Here is a 22,761-nt window from a genome sequence, read left to right on the forward strand (position 1 = left end):
GAAGAGGTGTTTGAGGAGGCAGCCTAACACCTGGCTAGCCCATACTCCGAAAGATCAGATACATGCACTTCAGAGGGATGTAGCACACGCATACAGCAAGTAGCAAAGGATGAAAATCACTGCAACAGAATACAGGAGGAAGAGTCAGGATCACAGAAATCTGTGCACAATCCCCTTTAGAGGAGGGAGGAAAGTCACGATGATGCTCCATTGGGTAGGAATGTGGCGACTCAGGAGTCATATTTTGGGACACAGTATTTAGATAATCAGCAACAGACGTATGGACATCTGGCAGAGTTCCCTGAGGAAGTGGGAGCTCTTGGAATGCGAATGGAGGAATCCACCACAGTCATGAACTCTACATTGTCCCAGGAGCTGAACCACATGAGCTCTGACCATCAGAGATTGGCCACTCTCATGGAGACACATGCAGCAGCACTCGGAGTGGATGCAAGGGCAGCATCTCGGTCAGGAAAGAGTATAAGCCTCCCTCAGTAGCCTGGATCAGTCTGCTCAACTATGAGCTCTGACATCCATGTAATACATGAGGAGCTGCATTTCCTTAACAGGACAGTCTCACCATTGATACAGTGGCTGCTGGAATGGACAATTGCTGCACACCAGCAGCCGGCCCCATCAACCCCATCTGAAAGTCAACCCAGCTGTGGAAGTCACTATGGAGGGTGAAGCTACCGAGAGCTCCTCAGCACCCTCATTTTCCTCCAACTCCCAGCCCCTCTGCCAAAGCCCTTGTCTGCTTCATACATGCCAGGGACCAGGGCTGCCCATGCAGGGATGCAGAGGCCACAGTATGAAGGAGGTCCCTAATGGGTGCCTGCATGACAAGGCAGGCCATCGTGCTCCTCATTGTCATTTGACAAAGAAATGAACAACCTGCTTCCACCTCCTCTGCAACAACATGGGGAGCACTTGTAGGAGTGTGCAAGAGTGAAGGGCGCCGTTTCACCTAATGGGTTCACCACGGTTACACTTTTAACATTGTATATAGCACATTTGAAAACTTATTTGATATATTTACTTACATTTGCACATGACTTGGTTTGTGTTTGTACATTAAGAGCTGAAAGAGAATGGTAACATTATGAAGGCGATTTTTACCAGTAATAAGAAGTCGGCATGCTGAGGTCCATCTCGACATGCCATCAGCAGGATCAAGATTGTCGGCTGATTTGTGATGCTTTGGAGGCTTCTTCCTTCTCTCCTGTATCACATAAGATTCCAGTGTTCAAAGACTCAAGCACCGAGACGCTCCTTGTGTCTTTCATTGTCCATCCAAACTTAAGGGATGCTCAATGGTCAGAATTCACGAACAGATGCTGGGCAGTAGGTGCTTGTCAAGTATGGGTGCTGGGTGCAAAGCATTCATCTGCAGTGTTATAACATTGCCTACACCTAGGCCATCGGAGCTTGAGGGGCCAAGTATGGTAAAGTTAATATTGGTCGTCTGCTGTGTCCACTACTTTGGTTGCATTTGCATTCCAGGTGTCACAGGATGTGCTTTGTGCGGTAAGCAGAGGTATATGGATACCAGGAATGTTTCATATGGCACCTACATCTGAAACTGGACCATTGGCCAGGATGGATGGAGCACAGGTTCTTCCAGAGAGCTGTTGTTGCACAGTTCTGGGCTCGTCATGTGTGAGGTGCTTATCTAGATGCATTCTATAACATACAATCCTATCAGTATGTATACCTTTTGAATTCTGATGTTGTTTCACTTTCAGCATTGTGAGCATAGTTTGTTAATCGAAAATTTTGCATCATGGATCCCTCATTTACAGTTCCACCTGAGTGATTGAGGCACCTGAAGTGTATCCTTAAAATGCCAGTTGCCTGCTCAATGATGGTGCTCATGGTGACAACATGGCTGCTGTTGTAGTTGTGCTCTGCCTCTGTTTCTAGGCTCCTAAAGGAGTTCATTATCGAAGGTTTTAAGGGGCAGCCCTTGTCCCCTAGAAGCCAACCATGGATCTGTGTTGGTGGGTGAAACAGCTGAGGGAGTTGGGAACTCCTTAGTATGAAGGAGTCGTGGCAGCTGCACCTTGTAGCCATATGAAGGAAGGTCCCTAATGGGTGCCTGCAAGCCATATGAAGGAAGACCTCTTTATGATCACAAACCACCTGTCCATTGATTGAATGGAAGGACTTCCAGTTGAGGAAGGTGTCCACATGCTGTTTTGGGGTCTTTATGGCAAGATGGGTGCAATCAATAACACCCTGCACCTGAGGGGAGCCTGTTAATTGGGGAAAGGCCATGGCTTTGTGTCTGAGACGCCAAATCCATAGGGAAATGAATGTGATCTCCCACACATGCAAACAGGGCATTAGTTACAGCCTTAAATTACAAACTGGGCTATACCAGACATGTCTCCTGATGATACCTGGAAAGATCCTGACACACAGAAGTTGAGAGTGATGGTTACATTCACAGCCATTGGCAGGGAATAGGGTCGATTGATTGTGGCTCAAGTTGCTGCTGGACCATGCAACTTTTCTCCGTTACCACCTCATAGCTTAGCCTCAATCGCCTTTGACCCTGGTTCTCTGTCATATTGATGTAGGATGCCGCAGATCTGTACTGGACAATATCTGCTTGTCCTGCCTCCCCTCCACCTTCCTAGTACATGGGCAGCTGCCTCTTCCACCTGACATTCTGCCCTCCCTCTGGCCTTTGGTTGCTCATGTTGACTGACTTCTATGGCATCGGTGTGCGAGGGTTCCATGCCCATCTTCTACATTCTTTTGCACAAAGCTCTATGCATCCTTCTCCAGCACAAAGTTCTTCCTGCCACCTGGATGCACGAGTCAGTAGGGGCAAAAAAAATTGCCCTGCGAGACCAGGAGCTCCACCTTCCTCCTCCCTTTTGTTAAAGGAAGACAGTTGGAATTTGTTTTGTGCGCTCTTGGGGGCAGTGAATATAATTTTAACGCATATTCCACAGGGGTCCTCTACCTCTCCAAAGGGGTCCCAATTGGCTATCCACAGAAATATGCCAAGTTCAGACCTGCTCTTACCAGGTCTACTTTGCACACTTTGGTATCCACACCCTTAGGCTGCCAAAATAAGACTAGAATGGAGGCAGCTGCTGGTTTAAGGGGGCCAGCTGTCTCCGTAAAACGTGCCCCAGCTCCACTGTCAGCCCCGCAAAAATGCCGCATGCGGGATCTGGGACTTACAATTTTTGAGCAGTTCCTCTATTTTCACCAGGATGGAGAGGTTTTCCATAGTAGCGAAAATCCAGGCCCATATCTTTGACTATCCCCTAATTATCCGAACATTGTTTATGCCTCAGTGAAGCTACGAGCAGTGTTCAGTGCATTAAGAGTTGTCATATAACATGCATGTTGGTTTTTGTTTCACTGTCTACTTTTCCCTGATTTTGCCAACTTTCTTTCAGATTCAACATGGTCCCTGTAACTATATTGTACTACCATTTATCAGTGCCACCTTAGTTCAGCAAATGTCCTGTTTTACTTATGTCCCTGCAGGTTGTTTTGAGTTCCCTTAACAAGCAGGATTGTGTAATGCAGTTTGCTCCATACTGAAAACATTGCTGGGGCAAGAGGGGTATTTTAACTGACAGTGGATTTCTGACAGGAAGTCGCAGGTTTAAGTTAGTTTGTCAAACACCAGTGGCAGTATGAGACCAGAGCCATTTTAATTGTTGGGCCCCATTAGCATGCCACCAGCTGACTTCCCACTTGGGATAGGCAGAAAGTGGTGGAAAACGACTGCAGGCCAACGGAAAATTAGGCAGCCCTTGGCTGTCCCAACAATTCAGTTAAGTGTGGAGGCCAGGATTCTGAGGGATATGGCAGTGAGGTGGGGTGGGGAACGGCAGAGAGGGATGTGAAGGGCCAGAGTCCAGGGCAGGGGAGACCTCCTGCTTCTCCCAGTCCCATAATGGAAAGTAAAAAAGTATTCCTTAGAATGCCTTCTTCAGCTCCCAATTCACTTCTGACCTGACTTCACCTGGCAGGAAGGTTGCAGCTGCTTCCTCACCCAGGTCAGAGTTAAAATCGCAGTCCGGGCCCAATGACATCATCAGACCTTGATCTGCATGTTTAAAGCGGACCCTGCCACTTTTACAGCAGGTTAAAATTGAAGATGACTGATCAAGGCAGGACACTGGTGGGTAAGCCACCAGGTCAATTTTAACTCTGCTTGTCTGGTTGACTGGGGTGGAAACTATTTAAAACAAAATAAAAACTCTCGTTTCACAATATTTTTTAATCTACCTTATATCTTTTAATGTTTTGAGATCTGCTGTTTTGATTGCTAATTCTTTGAGCTCATTGATGTCAGAGACACAATCACCTGTAATCTTATTGAAACGTACAAGATTCTGAGGGGGCTTGACAGAGTAGATGTTGAGAAGATGTTTCCACTAGTGGGGTACTCTCGAACTAGGGGACATAATTCCAGAATAAGGGGACACTCATTTAAAACTGAGATGCAAAGGAATTTCTTCTCTCAGAGGATAGTGAATGTCTGGAGTTCTCCACCCCAGAGAGTTGCGGAGGCTAGATTACTGAAAGTCTTTAAAGAGGAGGTAGATAGATTTTTGAAATATCGGAGAGTTGAGGGCTATAAGGAGCTGGCATGAAAGAGGATTTGGGGCCTGGAACAGATCAGCCATGATCTTATTGAATGACGGGGCAGGCTTGAGGAGCTGAATGGCCTACTCTTGCTCCTATTGCTTATGTTCTTATGTAATGTTTCCTCCAGATGGATGATGTGCGATTAACTATTGAGAAACGACATCCAATATAACACAACAATTAAGCTTTGGACAGATAAATTGATCACCCAATAAAATAAACCATCACATTTCTAGGCTACTGTACATCTCAATATGATTAGACCACAATGAACTTTAAATTGCAATAGAAATAGTTACATGAAATAATTCAACCTTGATTAAACTAAGAAGAGTTAATTTTACTTTAACAAAAAAGTTCTTTTCAAAGCAGTCATGAATTAATGGACACAGTGGGGAAAAGGTGACTAGACACTGTAACGTCTTACACTCCACCAGTGTTTACCAAGGATCAAAATGCATAAATAAATCTACTTTGGTCTTCTTTGTGGAGGTTTTATAGGGAAGTGGAGCAACACTTCACTGGGAATCTACAGCACTGTTGTCAAGGTTACCATTACATTTATCAGGAATTTGTGGATGTAGGTGCGGGGATCTGTCAAACTCACGCATTTTACCTTTGAGTACAATTGGAATGACTAAATAGCTTCGTGAGTTAACATGGTGGACGATACCATCCTGCGCCTCCCAGTGATGGCCAACTGAAGGGAATTCAATCTTTAGGGGGTTACTTGATGTGGCTCATTCTGTTGAATCTGTGCTGTGCCCGTTCCAATATATTCTTCCTGAGGTGGAATGCCCAGATGGGGTCCAACCAGAGCTTTACACAACTATGGTATAGCTACCACACCTTTATATTGCAGCCTCCATGACATAATTTCCTTCTTCTCATATTAACAGCAATACAAGCAAATGCAATCCTGTCGGCAAGCCAGGAGTTCCAAGTCACGGGATATCAATCAATATTCTCCTTCTTAAACTATGACTGATACCTTGCTGAGAGCAACCAGCTCACAATGGACGAAGAATTGAGTCCTCCTGGGCCCTTCTTGAGCAATGTGACTCAGCTATTCACTGGATAAAATTGCTGAACCATTAACAAAACGTTTAATCAGGCTTTGCAGGAAGGTAGTTAATTATTGGGTAGGCATATGAGCCTGTAATAATACGGCAGCAGAAATACATCTATTTTCTTTGGTTCTGTAGGTGAGGCTTAAAAAGACAAGGGCCTGAAATTTACTGTTGCTGGGCGTGCGCAGGGTCTGGGGCTGGTGCGGAAACAGGCGATTTCGTGCTGGCTGGCCAAATAAGGCCCGCCCAGCAAGAAACGTGTCTTCCCAATGGTCAGGAAGGACCGGGCGGGGGCCTGTCGGGCGCTGGGTCCAATGGAGCCATAACCACATTGAGAGGTCATGGACAAGCGGAGGCCCCCCAAACCTCCTAATCCTGACCAGATTTGAGCAGGGTGCCTTGGAGCTGGAGAGGCACCATGCACCCCTCATTCAGCTGGTCACAGAGAGGCTGGGGTGTCAAACAAAGGTAAGGGTGCAGTGCACAGAGGTTGAGAGTTTCGGATGGTGCAAACGTTCTTGTGTAGTCTCTTCATTGATGGGAGCCTCAAAACTGGATTTCCCCGTTGATCATTGAAAGATGATGGCACCATGCTGCAGGCCTCCATTGTCTCACCAGGGTGCCTGGCATGCACAGTGACAGTGTGATGACGTAAACTAATGACATGTTGTTGTTCTCCCTTAGATTCGCCAGCAGGCACTCACTCACAGGACCCCGAAGAGCCACCCCTGATGCCAGAGGTCCACTGGGCTTCAGCTGCACCTGCGTCATACCTGCTCTCTGAACCAGGCACCAGCACAGATACCAGCATCTCGGTGGGTGTTAGGTCTTCGGCTCAAATGCTGGTGCACAGCGGTGAGGGCAATTCACACTCGATTGAGGTGCAGATGGTGGCAGAGAGTGCCCAGGGCGCTGGCAGTTGGAGGACTGCTGGAGACCAGGACAATGCAGAGTCGAAGGCAGATGGTAAGCCTCTGGAGTCGTCCATTAGGTGGCAGATGTTGGATGTCCAGCGGGATGTGTGGGAGGATCTGGTGAAGATCCATGAGGCCATGCGTGTCATGGTCTCTGTTGTGGAGGAGGTAGTGTGCACAGCCATGAGGGTCAACACTGTGCTTATACTCAGCAGGGAGCATGCTCTCTCTATTGAGAGGGCGGTGACTCTCATGGAGAGGCAGCTCCAAGGACAGAATCAGGGGTTCTTGGGGTTGTGCTTGGACCTGCAAGCCCTCAGACAGGCAATGACCAATGTGGGAGATGGATGAGGCACTCAGTATCCCAGCCAGGTGCCCGTCCATCAATGGTGAGCAGGGGGGTCCAGAGGGACCTCACGTTGGCGCACGAGCTGCTTGTTGTCTCTGCGGGCTCCTCTCAGGGCACTCTGGATAACAGCAGCATCTCCTCCGCCCCTCTGCCAGTGACTATGGCATCTGATGAGACTGTGATGACTGGAGAGATGCCAACTGTGGAACTGGCTGCTTCCTCCCAGGCAGCAGCACAGGCTCCACTGGCCAGAGGATGAACATCAAGGTCATCAAGGCCAACAAGATGGCAGAGTCAGCGGTCCGCCTACAATGCCGCTGCCTGCGAGGGGCAGCCACCAAGATGTAGCACTCAGAAATGCAAGTTAAAGGCACCATGAGCACAAGAGGGACAGTTCACAGGTGATTTTCTGTTCATTTATGTTTGTTTTATACGCCTGCTGGTGTGGACATCAACGCCAGTAATGACAATGTCATTTTGCGTTTGATGTGACAATAACATTAAATTTGCTTTTGTTCTGATGGCCTGAGTAGGCTTCACCTATTTTTTGCCTGGTGCAGTGTATGCCAATATGCAATGCTGGACCTGAGTGGCTCGATACCTTATTGCACAGGCATTGAGTGGATTTCGGGTTCAAATGACAGGGGCATTTTGGACATCCAGGATGAAGGTGGCAGCCCTGGCATGAGGTGGGAGCAATTCTTTGGCAGCCTAGCTGAAGGAGATTCGGACATAGGTGTGCCTAGTGTCTCTGCCTCCCTGAAGGATACAGAGGTCTGCCTCCACGCCCTCAGCATTCTCCTCTTCTGACTCACTACTGGATTCATCCACTGTGGCCTGTGCAGCTGCGTCAAGATCCTCTTCCTCCAGTGGGTCCCACCTTGCCAGTGCCAGATTGTGGAGAGTGCAGCATTCAACCACTATCACTAACACCCACTCTGGAGGGTATTGTAGTGCAGCCCCTGAACGGTCCAACATTGAAAGCACATCTTCAGAAGACCTGTGGTCCTCTCTACCACCACCCTTGTGGAGGCATGACTACTATTGTAACGCTGCTCTGCCTCTGTTTTTGGGTGGCGGTGAGGCATCATATGCCACCTTTTCAACGGATGGCCCTTGTCACCCAGCAGCCATCCATCCAGTCGGGCTGGAGCACTGAAGCGCCCCGGCACCTGGGAGTGGCTCAGGGTGTAAGTGTCACGGGAGCTGCCAGGGTAACTTACACAGACTTGTAGAATCAGCATCCTGCGGTCACAGACTATCTGGGCGTTCATGGAGTGGAATCCCTTCCTGTTGTCGAAGGCACCTGGCTGACCCAATGGCACCTTGATGGCCACATGTGTGCAGTCAATGGCACCCTGGATGCAGGGGAATGCAGCAATCGCTGCAAAGCCTCAGCCTGGCTGGCCTCGCCTGTATGGTAAAGAATAAAGGTTAGTACCCGTCTGATCAGAGCTTCTGTCAATAGCTTGACGCAACTACGGACAGCTAATTGGGAGTTCTACACAGATTCCCCCACTGAACCCTGAGAAGAGCTGGAGGCATAGAAGTTGAGGGCCACTGTGACCTTCGGAGCCACGATCATGGGGTGTCCACCCACACTGTCAGAGGTGATCTCAGGCCCACTCATCTGACAAATGGAGGTCACTGTCTCTCTTGAGAGGAGGGGCCTCCTTTAGCATTGCACCTCAGGCATATTGAGGTAGCAGCATAGCCGCAGCAGTATAGTGGCGTCTTCTGCGGCCCCTTCCGCCTTGGACTTCCTGCTGGCCCTGCGGTCCCTGTGCCTGTGCCTCTCCTTCCACCGGTTGCTTCCCTGGAAGCTGCATTGGGACACCTGGCCTCCTCCCCCTTCTGCCTCTCTCTTTCTTCTCAGGGGAGGTGTCACCAGCGGAGACCACAATCCCCATTACCAGGGTAACAGAAGGCAGTCTGATTCCTGGAAGGGTCCACATGATTGGAATCCTCCTGGAGACACCAGTAATTCCTGAAATGAGGCCTGGAAATGCTAACAATGAAGCCCAAACAGAGATGAAGCTGCCAAGTACCAATAAGCAGCCAGCAGCAAACTATCTCCAAAACTCCTCACTACTCACACTGCAATGCTGCTGACCATTTTTATCCCACCCTTGGATGAGGTTTTGCAAAATGTCGGCTGCCCGCCTGCCCATTTTGCCTGTGCGACGAGCACAAAACCACAAGGGCAATGTAAAATCTACCGTACCTGCCTTTTTAATGGCCTTAAGTGGCCTCTAAATTGATGGCAGGCTTGGCTCCAACTTCTGCGTGGGCCCACCGACCGAAATATCACACGAGTGTGTAATGACATTGGGACACTTGCCTGACGTCATCTTGCGCTATTTTACGCTGGAGCAGGTTGGGCGTGCACCCACCCACTAAGCGAAAAATTCTGCCCTATGATTCTGCATGTGTTTGATGTTTCCTATAGTTGTTTCAAGTTGCAATAGTCTACAGGAAGTGATGTGAAGGAGCTTTTGCTGACTTCAAGGCTTCTGTATGAACCAATTGCTCCTAGACATGGATACACTAGTAGCCATTTCCTTGGAATACAGCATGAAATGGGGAATGGAAGGAGTCCATGCAGAGTAAGACAAACTGCTGGAAGAGAGAGGAGGTGGAGGAATGAGAGAAAGGCTTTCGGGGGAGGTCAAATCCACCCAGGATGCTCATTAAGCAATTCTCCTCTCTAATCCTCAGCGAGGAACAATGTGAGAGATGTTTGTGCTTCAGAAAGGATGTCCTCATTAAAATCTGCCACCTATTACAGCCATAACTGCAACCTCAGAGCATGGCAAGTCGCTGTGAAGATGACCGTGGTCAAGAACTTTAATGTCTTTGCCTCCTTCCAGATTGGAGATATTTTCAACCCCTCAGTTTGCTGTCTACTGTAGCAGCAGTGCTACGTGTGCGAGAGTGAGGTGAAGCATATGAATGCTAGATATGAGTCCTGATTGAAGGTGAATGTTGTTGGTAGGTGAATGATGGGGGTGTGGTGCATTGAACAGTGTCTGAGGCTACTGGTAGGATATGACATATGTATTTGCATTCACTGACCTTGAACATTCACGTGAGGTCATTGAACTTCTTGCAGCACTGCATCCAGGTCATCAGGGCTTAATTTCCATCTATGACATCCATAGCTATCTGTTCCCATCAACTTTTCATAGTGTGCCTGGCCCTCTGGGGATTCAGAATATCCCTCTTCCTTTCCACCTCTGCCACCAAGACCACCAATACAGTGTCTGAAAATCCTCAAACCCACACTTTCCCCTGTTGTGTCATTCTTCACTTTCCTCCAGTTGGATTCTCTTCAGTCATGACTCCCAGCATCTGCTCCAACCACAATACACCTCCCTTTTAAGAGGTGCAGGCTAGCTGCATGTGGTGCTAATCATTCACAGTATTAGCTGCCTGCTGATACATCTAGCTAAGCTTGGCCTAAATAGCCAAGTGGTTATGGTACTGGGCTCGTAACCCCAAGATCAAGAGTTCAAATCTCACAATGGCAAACTATGAAACAATGTAACTTCATCTGAAAACAGATGGAAATGTGTTTGAGCTTGGCCTAAATAGCCAAGTGGTTATGGTACTGGGTTTGTAACCCCAAGATCAAGAGTTCAAATCTCACAATGGCAAACTATGAAACAATGTAACTTCATCTGAAACAGATGGAAACGTGTTTGTACTCGAAAGAGTTACAAAGATACGTTAATTATTAATGCTTGGCTTAAATAGCCAAGTGGTTATGGTACTGGGTTTGAAACCCCAAGACTCAAGAGTTCAAATCTCACAATGGCAAACTATGAAACAATGTAACTTCATCTGAAAACAGATGGAAACATGTTTGGTGGCAGTTTCTGTAGTGTAGTGGTTATCACGTTCGCCTCACACGTGAAAGGTCCCCGGTTTGAAACCGGGCAGTAACATTATGAAAGGGCTTGGCTTAAATAGCCAAGTGGTTATGGTACTGGGTTTGTAACCCCCAGATCAAGAGTTCAAATCTCACAATGGCAAACTATGAAACAATGTAACTTCATCTGAAACAGATGGAAACAGGTTTACTCAAAAAGAGTATCAAGAGTTCAAATCTCACAATGGCAAACAATGTAACTTCATCTGAATAGGAACAGATGGAAATGTGTTTGTGCTCAAAAGAGTTACATCTAGCTAATTGGGTGGATAGTTCTGATTGGATACAGTGATCAATCAAATGAGCAGGCAGCATGAAGTTGGCTGCCTGGCTGCCTTGTAAACAAGGGTGGGTTAATCGCACATTGTAATCCCTGCACCTACTTTTGGGGGCTTAGCTTGGCCTAAATAGCCAAGTGGTTATGGTACTGGGTTTGTAACCTTAAGATCAAGAGTTCAAGTCTCACAATGGCAAACTATGAAACATGTAACTTCATCTGAAATAGATGGAAATGGGTTTGTACTCAAAAGAGTTACAGCCAAATATCCTTATTTTAGCTTGGCCGAAACAGCCAAGTGGTTATGGTACTGGGTTTGTAACCCCAAGATCAAGAGTTCAAATCTCACAATGGCAAACTATGAAACAATGTAACTTCATCTGAAACAGATGGAAACGTGTTTGTACTCGAAAGAGTTACAAAGATACGTTAATTATTAATGCTTGGCTTAAATAGCCAAGTGGTTATGGTACTGGGTTTGAAACCCCAAGACTCAAGAGTTCAAATCTCACAATGGCAAACTATGAAACAATGTAACTTCATCTGAAAACAGATGGAAACATGTTTGGTGGCAGTTTCTGTAGTGTAGTGGTTATCACGTTCGCCTCACACGTGAAAGGTCCCCGGTTTGAAACCGGGCAGTAACATTATGAAAGGGCTTGGCTTAAATAGCCAAGTGGTTATGGTACTGGGTTTGTAACCCCCAGATCAAGAGTTCAAATCTCACAATGGCAAACTATGAAACAATGTAACTTCATCTGAAACAGATGGAAACAGGTTTACTCAAAAAGAGTATCAAGAGTTCAAATCTCACAATGGCAAACAATGTAACTTCATCTGAATAGGAACAGATGGAAATGTGTTTGTGCTCAAAAGAGTTACATCTAGCTAATTGGGTGGATAGTTCTGATTGGATACAGTGATCAATCAAATGAGCAGGCAGCATGAAGTTGGCTGCCTGGCTGCCTTGTAATCAAGGGTGGGTTAATCGCACATTGTAATCCCTGCACCTACTTTTGGGGGCTTAGCTTGGCCTAAATAGCCAAGTGGTTATGGTACTGGGTTTGTAACCCCAAGATCAAGAGTTCAAATCTCACAATGGCAAACTATGAAACAATGTAACTTCATCTGAATAGGAACAGATGGAAACGGGTTTGTACTCGAAAGAGTTACTTTCGGGGGCTTAGCTTGGCCTAAATAGCCAAGTGGTTATGGTACTGGGTTTGTAACCTTAAGATCAAGAGTTCAAGTCTCACAATGGCAAACTATAAAACAATGTAACTTCATCTGAAACAGATGGAAACGGGTTTGTACTCAAAAGAGTTACTTTCGGGGGCTTAGCTTGGCCTAAATAGCCAAGTGGTTATGGTACTGGGTTTGTAACCCCAAGTTTAAAAGATTATCAAGTTTAAAAGATTATCAAGAGTTCAAATCTCACAATGGCAAACTATGAAACAATGTAACTTCATCTGAAACAGATGGAAACATGGTTGTACTCGAAAGAGTTACATTGAACATGGTGATATTTTGCTTGGCCTAAATAGCCAAGTGGTTATGGTACTGGGTTTGTAACCCCAAGATCAAGAGTTCAAATCTCACAATGGCAAACTATGAAACAATGTAACTTCATCTGAAACAGATGGAAACGGGTTTGTACTCGAAAGAGTTACTTTCAGGGGCTAAGGCTTGGCCTAAATGGCCAAGTGGTTATGGTACTGGGTTTGTAACCCCAAGATCAAGAGTTCAAATCTCACAATGGCAAAACTATGAAACAATGTAACTTCATCTGAAACAGATGGAAACGGGTTTGTACTCGAAAGAGTTACTTTCGGGGGCTATCCAATTCAGCCCCCTTAGTATCCCAGGTTTACCTAAAAATAATTTCACAGACACAGAAGAACAGCTGGTGCTTGGTTTCCCAGCAACAAGGGCAGCAAAAAAAAAAAATGGAAGTCCAGCAGGGGTTCAAGTCTCCGGATAAGGAGGGAAGGGAAAAATGGCACAAAATATATCAGCTGATATAGCATGAGCCACAAGTGCTGTGAGACTACCTCCTCCAGCCGAGTGCCCTCAAACCACAATTGGAGTGTAAGTTAATGTGAAAACCATGTCATGCCATTGGTGAAATTTACTATAACTGACCCATTTGCTCACACAGCATCAAGCTGTTTGTCCTGTGCTGTGAAGGGTCTCCATTTAACTCCACAAGATCTTTGCGACTTTACAGTGATACAGATGCAACGAGTCATAGGGGCAGCAAGAAAGGATTTTCCACATATATCGGCTGGAATTTTACAGCCTGGTTGCAGCAGGGACAGGGCCGTAGAATGCAATGAGCCATTCTAAACTCCATTGATTTCAGTGGGAATATAAAATCCCACGGCCCATAATTCTGTTGTGAAATATCCATGGTAAGTATAATCTGAGTAACAGAGACGCAATCTGAATTAGTTAAACTTTGTTCTGTGATTGTGAATGAAATCTATATTTGCTTATTCTTCAATCCACACAAGAAAATAAAATTAATGTCCCCCACTGCACTCTGAACACAAACCAGCCATCCAAAGTTTGTCTAATTAACAAAAGTGAAACCTATGTTTCTCCAGTTACCTAAACTTACCAGTTAGTTTAGCAACTAAAAGTTGGCAACAATCTTATTGACCAATCTTGAAAAATATTCTGACCCAATATTATCACTTTCTAAAACCGCAAAAGGTGTTCTTCCATAAATAACATTATTATCTGTATGAGATTATACAAATTCATAGATTGCCTAGTTTTTCCACTAGACAGATGCACTATTTACTTAAGACAAATTATTCAGCAAACCTCGCTGTATAAAGTCATATTGCAAAATCTGATCACTTCGAGGACTTTGAAGTTCAAATTCACCGATGCCAGAGACAATCAGAATTCTGGTTGTTACTTCAAGGACAGGAACTCAAGACAAAATAGCTTCAATTTTGAAATGTTTCAGAAGTCAATGAACCAGTTCTCTAAATGGCAAAACAAAATCAGTATTTTTGACCCTTATTTAGCTCTCATTGCACAAAACAGAACTACCTTCAGATTGTGACTGATTTTCTAGAAACAGCAGAATGCAACCCCTTTTCATTCTTACACTTTGATCAGGCTTTTAATTTATTTGATAGAGTATAGGACTGATCAGATATTAACATATCCTTCCAAGCACATGACATACAGAGCGCTACAATCAGCCTGCTCATTGACCTGCAGTACAAGTGTCAAATCTCTACCTTGGTTAATCTTTCAATACTGCCTCAGACCAGAATAGAAGTATTTTCAGTTTGAAGCAATATGGGCAGTTGCTAGGCTGATGAGCTAGGTCTTGCTGTCCATTTTTCAAATGCAAATCAGCCAGTAAATTCAGGGGGTTAAGGGAAGCACCATAAATCGCAAATCTCCAGAACTTTAAGGTTGATTTACTCAGCTCCATTCAGCCCAGACTGAAATGGAATGACATTCCCTTGAAGACAGAGTTTCCCCATTCCATGTTGGGTTTAAACTTTGGGCTAACATCATACAATTTCAGCACCATGCTAAACATGACTGTTAATGGAAGATTAATCACACAAAGACTCATTTTGTCTCTGTGGTAAAGCAGATTGTAAAGTAGATATGAGTAGCTATGTAGGCACATAGAAAGTGGTAAGAAGTACTGCTACTCTAAGTCATGTTCTCACCTTAAAGCAAATTAGCAAGAAAAAAAACCTTCCTGCTTTTTAAAGACTATTAGTGCATTAATAGGCAATCAATAGCATCTAATTGGCAAAAATTTCATGCAGAAATATGTGGTGGAATATGCAATAAAATGAATCCTGACCTCCACCTTATTTAAGTTAGAATGGAAAGAATTATAGGCATCATTATGTCGTTTGGAAAATAGGGTCATGCTAAGTAAAAGTATAAGTTGCACAACACAATAACATTATAAAACTGAATGTTTTAATCACTGTTATCTTTTCATGATAGTCAGTTCTGCACAAACGTCATCTCATGCTTAGCCTCCATTATTTTTAAGAACGCATTGGACCTTTGTGTATTTACAGAACTAACCAAAATGCACAGCTTTTTGGCTAGACTAAACCTATGGTTCTCATTTGCCTTATGCCAGAGCTGTTGCTTCTCCTTCAGTAATTTAAACATTCAAGAGATAGCATGTCAGGAAGATATAATAATTTTCATAATGTTATTGGAGTTTATTTTAAAGTCAAGTAATAGTGGGGTCTGTGTCTATAGGTGTGTGTGTGTGTGTGAATTAATTGAATTAAACGCAGCTGCTCTGAAGGCGTTGATCTAACAAAAGGTAAGCTACATTTGAAATGTTAAGTAGGTAAACATAGGTGTAAAGGGAATATTTGCATTTTTAAATAAACCAGACTAGCTTGAATTCAAAACCGGGGGTGGCACGGGGATGTGAAGCCTGACACATAAAATGATGCGTGGTGATATTGGGCAGGCGTCCTGATGTCACTGCATGTCATGTAGGTTTTCAGTTTGGATTAAGGTTGGCGGGCAGGCAAATACCCCAGGCAGCCTTCACATTTTTCATGAAACCTCATCCACGGGCGGGACGGGGTTTCATGAAGTGTTTTAAAATCTAATAAAAATTTTTACATTACTTTGACATGTCCCAGCTCATGTGACACATCAGGGGACATGTTTTAAAAGTTTTTTTTCTCCTTTAAGTTATACGTGTCAAACTAACCTCCCTGAGGTACCTCCGTGCCTCAGGGAGATTTCTGCGCTCTTCCACATGCACATGCACGAAAGTGCGCAGGAAATGACTCAGGGAATCCCCCCACCGCACAGGGAGCACTCAGCGCTTCCGGGCGAGCGTCACAATGGGCGGGCCTTGATTGGCCCGCCCACGTAAAACAGCGGCGTGGCCCCAATCAGGGGTGCCGATTGGGTTTGCACCCACCCCCGCACAACCCCCCCCGACAGGGAGAAAATTTTTCCCAGTGTGTTTATTTTTCCCAAAGATTACTGGTAAAATTGGTGCTTTGATGGATTTTTATTATTAGAGAGGTAAAGTTCAAAGACACAGTGAAACAATGGGAATTTGCATTCAAAGGGGAAAATACGTATGAAGAAGAGAAGGCATTCCTTGATCCAACTAGTGTGAAAAGCCTCCAGCATCCGAGTCTCAAGCTGTTGTCTACAAGGAAGCTGAGGAAAACTCACTTTGAATTTGACAGTTCAGAGTATTCTGTGTTACTTTGCCTGGGTCTTTTAAAAAACTATGGCCAGGATTTTCCTTTGGAGAGGGGGTGGAGGGGGGTTAGCAGGAGCGGATTCCGCCCCGCCATTTTAGGCGGGTGGGCCAATTAAGGGCTGCCCAGCACATTTTCCAACTCCCGTGGATATAGCAGGAGTGTGGGGGTGGCGGCGAGCATGCACAGACCCGCCGAGTCCAATGGCGGCCCGGCAGTCTGTTTAAAAGAAGACCTGGCAGCCTCCTGTAGGCTGCTGACAATGGCCAGTTCCAGGCCGCAGCAGAAGGGTTCGGGTGAGCAGGCCAGGCTGCAGGGTTAGGCCAGCAGGGGGCCAATGCGCCCCTCGTTTTTCTGATGGCTGCCTTGCTGCCCTCCTCGAGGAAGTGGCAGCACGACGGGAGGTGTTGGTCCCCTAGCATGGGAGGAGGAGGCCCCCCTCCAAAATGTGACTAAACGTGCCTGGGAGGAGGTGGCGGAGGTGGTGAGCTCCAGTGACATGGTGTGGTGCACCTGGATCCAGTGCCGCAAGCACTTCAAAGATTTGTTGCGCTCTGGCAGGGTGAGTACCATGTTGGCATTGGGCATTTAACCCAGCAGGTAGCCTTAGCCTCTGAGGGACAACCCCCCCCCCACCAAGTCTCAGTGTTGTGACTACATTGAATCATTGATGGCATTTTTCCTTTGCTGAGTGGGCAAGCAGATAGTGTCCATGCTGAGGTCAGCCTGAGTGGGTTATGAGGAGATGAGTTTTCCCCCGCACCATGTGTTGATCTTAGTCCCATGTGACTGGTTTGAGGGTAACCTGGGGGAGCTGCACCTAGGCACAGACTCAGAACTCCAGGACATGTCTTATTCAGGGTGATGAGATGGTGGAAGGGGAGCCTCAAAGTGTCATGGTAACGAACCTTCTGCTGCCTTCTTCACTGCACGTGGTTGTGCCTCCTTGCTATGGGAGGAAATACAGTGTGGTTCCTAATGTGATGTAGGCAGCATGTGTCCAAGGGGGGTGGGGAGCAGGCCTATCATCTTTGCCTGAGTGATCAGCAGCAGTGGGGAGAGGAGGCACTGGAAGCCTGATATGTCCCACTCTGGTTGGGGTGGGCCGTGCGCGAGCAAGGTTCATGTGCAATTTGCCCTAATCAATGCTCTTCTCTCTTTTTCAGGAGAAGAATGCTCATAACGTGGCCGAGCGTGTGAGGACTGGAGGTGGCCAGGCACAGCTCTCCATATTAAGCCACTTCGAGCAGGAGGCCCTTGAGCTGGAGAGACACCACGCACCGAGGCCTACTGGTGTCAGTGAGGCTGGGCGGCACGGCCAGGTATTTATGCCCACAGTGAGGTCCGCATTGTCCTCCCAACAGCCATTGCACTGATGGTTGTTAAATTAGTTATTGTTGCAACATTGCTGGGCCATTGGTTATGTAAGGTTGAGCACATAATGAGCCAGGGGGACAGGGATGAACTTTGTCAGTGTCTGCACGTTAAGTGATCCAAAGTCCTTACTCTTCCTTTCAGTATCATCAAAGCACGGCCGGGAGGAGGAGCAGCAAATGACCCCTCTCACACTTGAGGGCCCTGAAGTCTCACCAGTGTCACACCATTTCTGCGAGGCAGGCAATAGCACAGATACTAGCACCTCAGGGGGAATTAGATCATTGGCTAATGGCGGGCAAACTCATCCAACATCACCGCGTGTCACTTTACACGCGGATGTGCGGGGGGCCCGCCCAACCCACACGTCAAACGGAAAATTTTGTCCTATCTGCCTTGCTGTTGCCTTAACAGAGCTGTAACTGGGGTCTAGATTAATTAGGGGATTTAGAAGATATCATAGTAGTAATTTGTAGATCTATGCATGTGCCTAAAATTATTTCTTCTATTAATAAAGGTTTAATTTAGTTTTGTAAGAAACTTATAAGACTCAGTGGCCTTCTTTTACTGAATTCAAAGCCTGCATCTCAAAATAAATACAAATTGCAAACAGTTGTGGCAGCTGCTTCAAGTTTCTCTCTGGGAATTGGGCAGCTTGGCATTTACCATCTGCCTGCCATAACATGACACTTCCAGTATCTATGACAACATAGCAGATGATTTATTACAATCAACTTCATTCACCACAAACCTGTTTTTCATTTGAAAGGATACTCCATCTTTAGCTCCATGTTTAATTTCCTGTATGCGAGTAAAAGGTTAAGGTACACAATATGCTGACTGCTTCTATGGTACCTGCCGCCACTCAGTCTACCTCACTAAGATATTGCAAAATGGCCATCAAACGATATATTACCAATTTGCAGCTGCTTCCTTTGTCTTTGAATGCAAGTACAAAAGGTGCTGACAGCATCATACTTTTATTATTAAGTATAATATTTCAGGCAAGGCAGATCTAATGACAGTATCCACTATAGACATGATTTACGCACAGTGTGATGAAGGCTTTTTATGGCAGAAAATTGTAAAGAGAGTCACTTTAGCATTTAACCATCTAGTACCAGCCTGGTGTTTTCTGTGCAATGTTTTCAACCTTCACTGTTGATTAGATAAGAATTCTATACCGATAAGGCTGTAGCTGAAAGAGCCTTGACTACTGGAATAGATGGAGAAGCTATACAGTTCAAATGATAAAACTAACAATTTAAGGGGTAGCGTTAATCCTGCTGAATAAAGTGCAAGTTCATACTGTTTGTTCAGCAAACACAGCTCCTCTTTACACAAAATTGTCATTGTAACAGAATGTACAGTTGCTTGATGTCTATTACATTATCCATGAATGATCCTGTTTGCACACATTGCTTTTTCCCAAGTAGGACCTTGATTGTCAAAATAAATTCATGTTACTGGGAAATGCCAGATAATTCTAAGTAAGGCAAGAGAATCAAAGCTATTTCTATTTGGATTTTGAAATTTTGGCTGAAAAATGTTAGTAACATATATAATTGAATGTTTATGCTATTTCTACGGTGAACCTTTTTCTAATTTCCATGTTTAGCATCCTAGCACATTTATTTCAGGATTTGGAGTTCATCTAAATAAATTATAAATCATCCGATTATAGAAGCTGACTTACTACAAATGTGCCAATTTAAGTGCACCTACACAATTGGAGCATCAGGTACTGAGTCATTTCATACCGCATTGGTGTTGTTGTTAAAGCGTGAATACAGCCTAAATCTGGATTCAGGGCCCAGACTAATGTGAAATGACATTCCCTTGAAAACAGAGTTTCCCCATTTCACGTTGGGTCTGAACTCTGGACTAGCATATACAATTTCAGCACTATGCTGAACATGGCTGTTAATGCAAGATTAATCACCCAAAGACTCATTTTGTCTCTGTGGTAAAGTGGATGGAAAAGTAGGTGTGAGTAGCTTGTGCTGTAGGCCCACAAAAAGTGGTAAGAAGTACTGCTATTCTAAATCGTGTTCTCATCTTAAAATAAATTAGCAAGAGAAAAAACCTTTCTGCTTCTTAAAGACTATTAGTGTATTAATAAGCAATTAATAGCAACAATAGCAGCTAATCGGCAACAATTGCATGCAGAATTATCTGGTGGAATATGCAATAAAATGATTCCTTGCCTCCATTTTATTTAAGTTAGAATGTAAAGAATTATAGGCAGCATCATATCATTTGGAAAATAGGGTCTTAATAATTAAAAGTAAAAGTTGCATAACGTAATAATGGTGAATGCTCTCATCGTTGTTATCTTTTAATAATGGTCAGTTCTGTAGGAAGGCTCAGAAAAGCTATACAATTCCAAGCCTTTCAAAAGCTTGTGTCAGTGCTGGCATTTCAAAAGCATGCTCACTTTTTATAGATTTTCCAATCCCGCCCATCCATATGTTTAACCACCAAGTTAAAACTTGGGATTAATGGTAGTCACTTGGTTTGAGCCTGACAAACAAAGGATGGTTAGGCAATTGACGACAATGGAATAGAATTTCAAGCACTGGGTATAACAGGCAGCCAATCTGTTATCACCTATTTTGTGCCACTGCCCGAGATGAATTTCTGCCCCTCTATCCCTGCGGGGCACATGAGCTGGAGCAACTTGGGTCACAGATAAAGAGTTACAATGCAAAACTTCAAATTTGAGGAATGCACACACTGTAGATATTGGCATGTGAGTGGACGTTTGAAGCTATGAAAAATCCCTCCAAAAGAAGGGTGAAATATATGCTAAGTATAAAAGTGAACCGTGGGCATGGATTTGGTGGTCACCATCTTTGTTGTTTGCCACGCAGGGCCTGCTCTGTGTGGGCATGTATTAAATTTCTGTGCATCTTCGCAACACAGTCCGCATGACCTGCTTGATCCCTTGCACCCAGTTATAAGGTACCGGTAAGTAAAACATGCATTTGTGGGTGAAAAATGGAGGCTGGCTACTAACACAAGTGTAGTATATTGTGGCTGAAGAGGGGTCAACTTATACGCTGAGTATGTGCATAAACATGATTTCTGGGGGCAACAACATGGTGCCAACTTATATGCCATATCGATTTACATGCTGTGACCTACGGTAGAACACTCCTCCCACCCTAAATCTAAGTTGCAGATTTAAATTTGAAGTAAATTTTGTGCATATAAAAAAAACAAAGAAGTGTTTCCCTTTCATCTGCGTGGGGTAAATTGCAAACTAACTATTTGAACTTGTTGTTCGGTTCAGGAATTGCGTACAGGAAATGAGCCACCAGGCTTTGTGGGGTTGGATAAGCCATCCTCAGGCCCATGGTTTGGAAACTTCTGATGGAAGACATGCTTGCCTATGACTCAGACATTCACAAATTCAGTAGTAGCGAACCTATCATGAAGCATAGCAACTAGACAAAGATGAATTAAGTCCCATTGAAGAGCAAATTGTCTTCATCCACCATTTTTATTGCATCGGTATCACAGAGTAACATCTTTGATCCATCAACATTTACAAATGTACTTAACAATGGAATAAAAACCAGAAAATCTGTTTGGTGATGATGTTGATTGAGGGACAGATATTGGCAGGACACCATTTTCGACCCTGAAAAGTGCCCAGTCTCCCTCAGATGACCCTGGAAGGGCAAGGTATCTCAAAAAATTGAGCAATAGGTGAAGTAATGATATATATGTGTATATAATATATATGTGTATATATATATATATATATATATGTATATGGTACGGACTGTACCCCAGCCGGTGCTTGCAAAACTCAAAACACAATGTTCAACATAAGATGTGATTCCCACAATTGTTAAATAATCTTCAGTGTGCTAAGAATTACACTGAGAACCAATTTAAGATTGTCAGTCAGTCTCGCAATGTGGCATATTTGTATGTACGGAAGCTACATATATTAATACACAGTGCCCTGTTCTTTGCTGACAGAAAGAACATATATATGCATTGCGTCTGTTTCAGCTAAACAAAATAAGTGATAGCCATTTGCTGACTCATTCCTCAGGGTAATGCCTTTACCAATCAGGGTCAAGCCATCTGGTTTAAATTTCTAACAATGTTTGGCAGTTAACTATCAGTCACCATCACTGGTGCATTCTCCATGAGAATGCCATTTGCCAACCAATCAGCACTCTCTTCATACATTATAAATTGTTGTTTTCCCCTTATATTGGTACTCTCGTGAGTGTCCTGATGAGTGCAAGACAAAAAGCTTAGACGTATCTCTTTTTCCAGCAATAACCAATTATATGTGTAAAGGAGGGTGGAGCACCATGTAAGAGATTGAAGCTTGCAAAATGCCACATTCAGCAAATTCCAGCAACAGAGGCATTTGTGTTTAGATAACAACATAAATTCTGAGCAATTATTTTCAGTCACAAAACATCTGTTGTTCTCAGTTGTTTTCTGCATTCTTCTGCTCAACCATCGGGCGGTTTGTGTTACAAACACAACAGAGGACTGAAAATATAATTGTTGACATTCCAGTGAATAGTGGAAGAAAAATAACACTGTCAAGCAGGGCACAATTTTTTACAGCCACAGTACCAACATTTGTTGAAACCTTTGTACTGTTTCGGACAGGAGGGGGGTTAATTTAAACAGCATTAATTTCTCCTCTCACCACCCATCCATAAACAGAAAGGTGTTTTAATTTGTTTCCCTCTTTATAAGCGGTGGCATATTTCCCAACCCCTCGGCTTTGGTGCAATCCAATTTTCTATTAATAACCCCACAGCAAACTCAAAGGGTTAGTTTATTTGCACACACTCAAAATGCCAAAAGATGGTTTACAGTGTCCCCCTCAACTTCAGATAGTAAAGAAAGGTATAGAGAAAAGAAAGATCTGCAGTACAGAGACCACAGAGGAAAGAAATATTATTTCACATGGGTTCCAGAGTCCAGAATCAAAGACCAATGAGG

The 22,761-nt window shown here is 44.6% G+C and overlaps 1 protein-coding gene and 2 non-coding genes across 6 annotated transcripts in view; 2 read left to right on the top strand and 1 right to left on the bottom strand.

The window, feature by feature from the left end:
* LOC121291700 (non-compact myelin associated protein) overlaps positions 1-22,761 on the bottom strand; it is a 78,981-nt gene that overhangs the window by 30,617 nt on the left and 25,603 nt on the right. The window lies entirely within an intron of this gene.
* Positions 10,831-10,903, top strand: trnav-cac. The gene has a single exon. It is a non-coding gene; the product is annotated as a tRNA-Val (tRNA).
* Positions 11,739-11,811, top strand: trnav-cac. Its single transcript has one exon. It is a non-coding gene; the product is annotated as a tRNA-Val (tRNA).

This window comes from Carcharodon carcharias, chromosome 19 (genome assembly GCF_017639515.1).
Source record: "Carcharodon carcharias isolate sCarCar2 chromosome 19, sCarCar2.pri, whole genome shotgun sequence".
In the NCBI taxonomy this organism is placed as follows: domain Eukaryota; kingdom Metazoa; phylum Chordata; class Chondrichthyes; order Lamniformes; family Lamnidae; genus Carcharodon; species Carcharodon carcharias.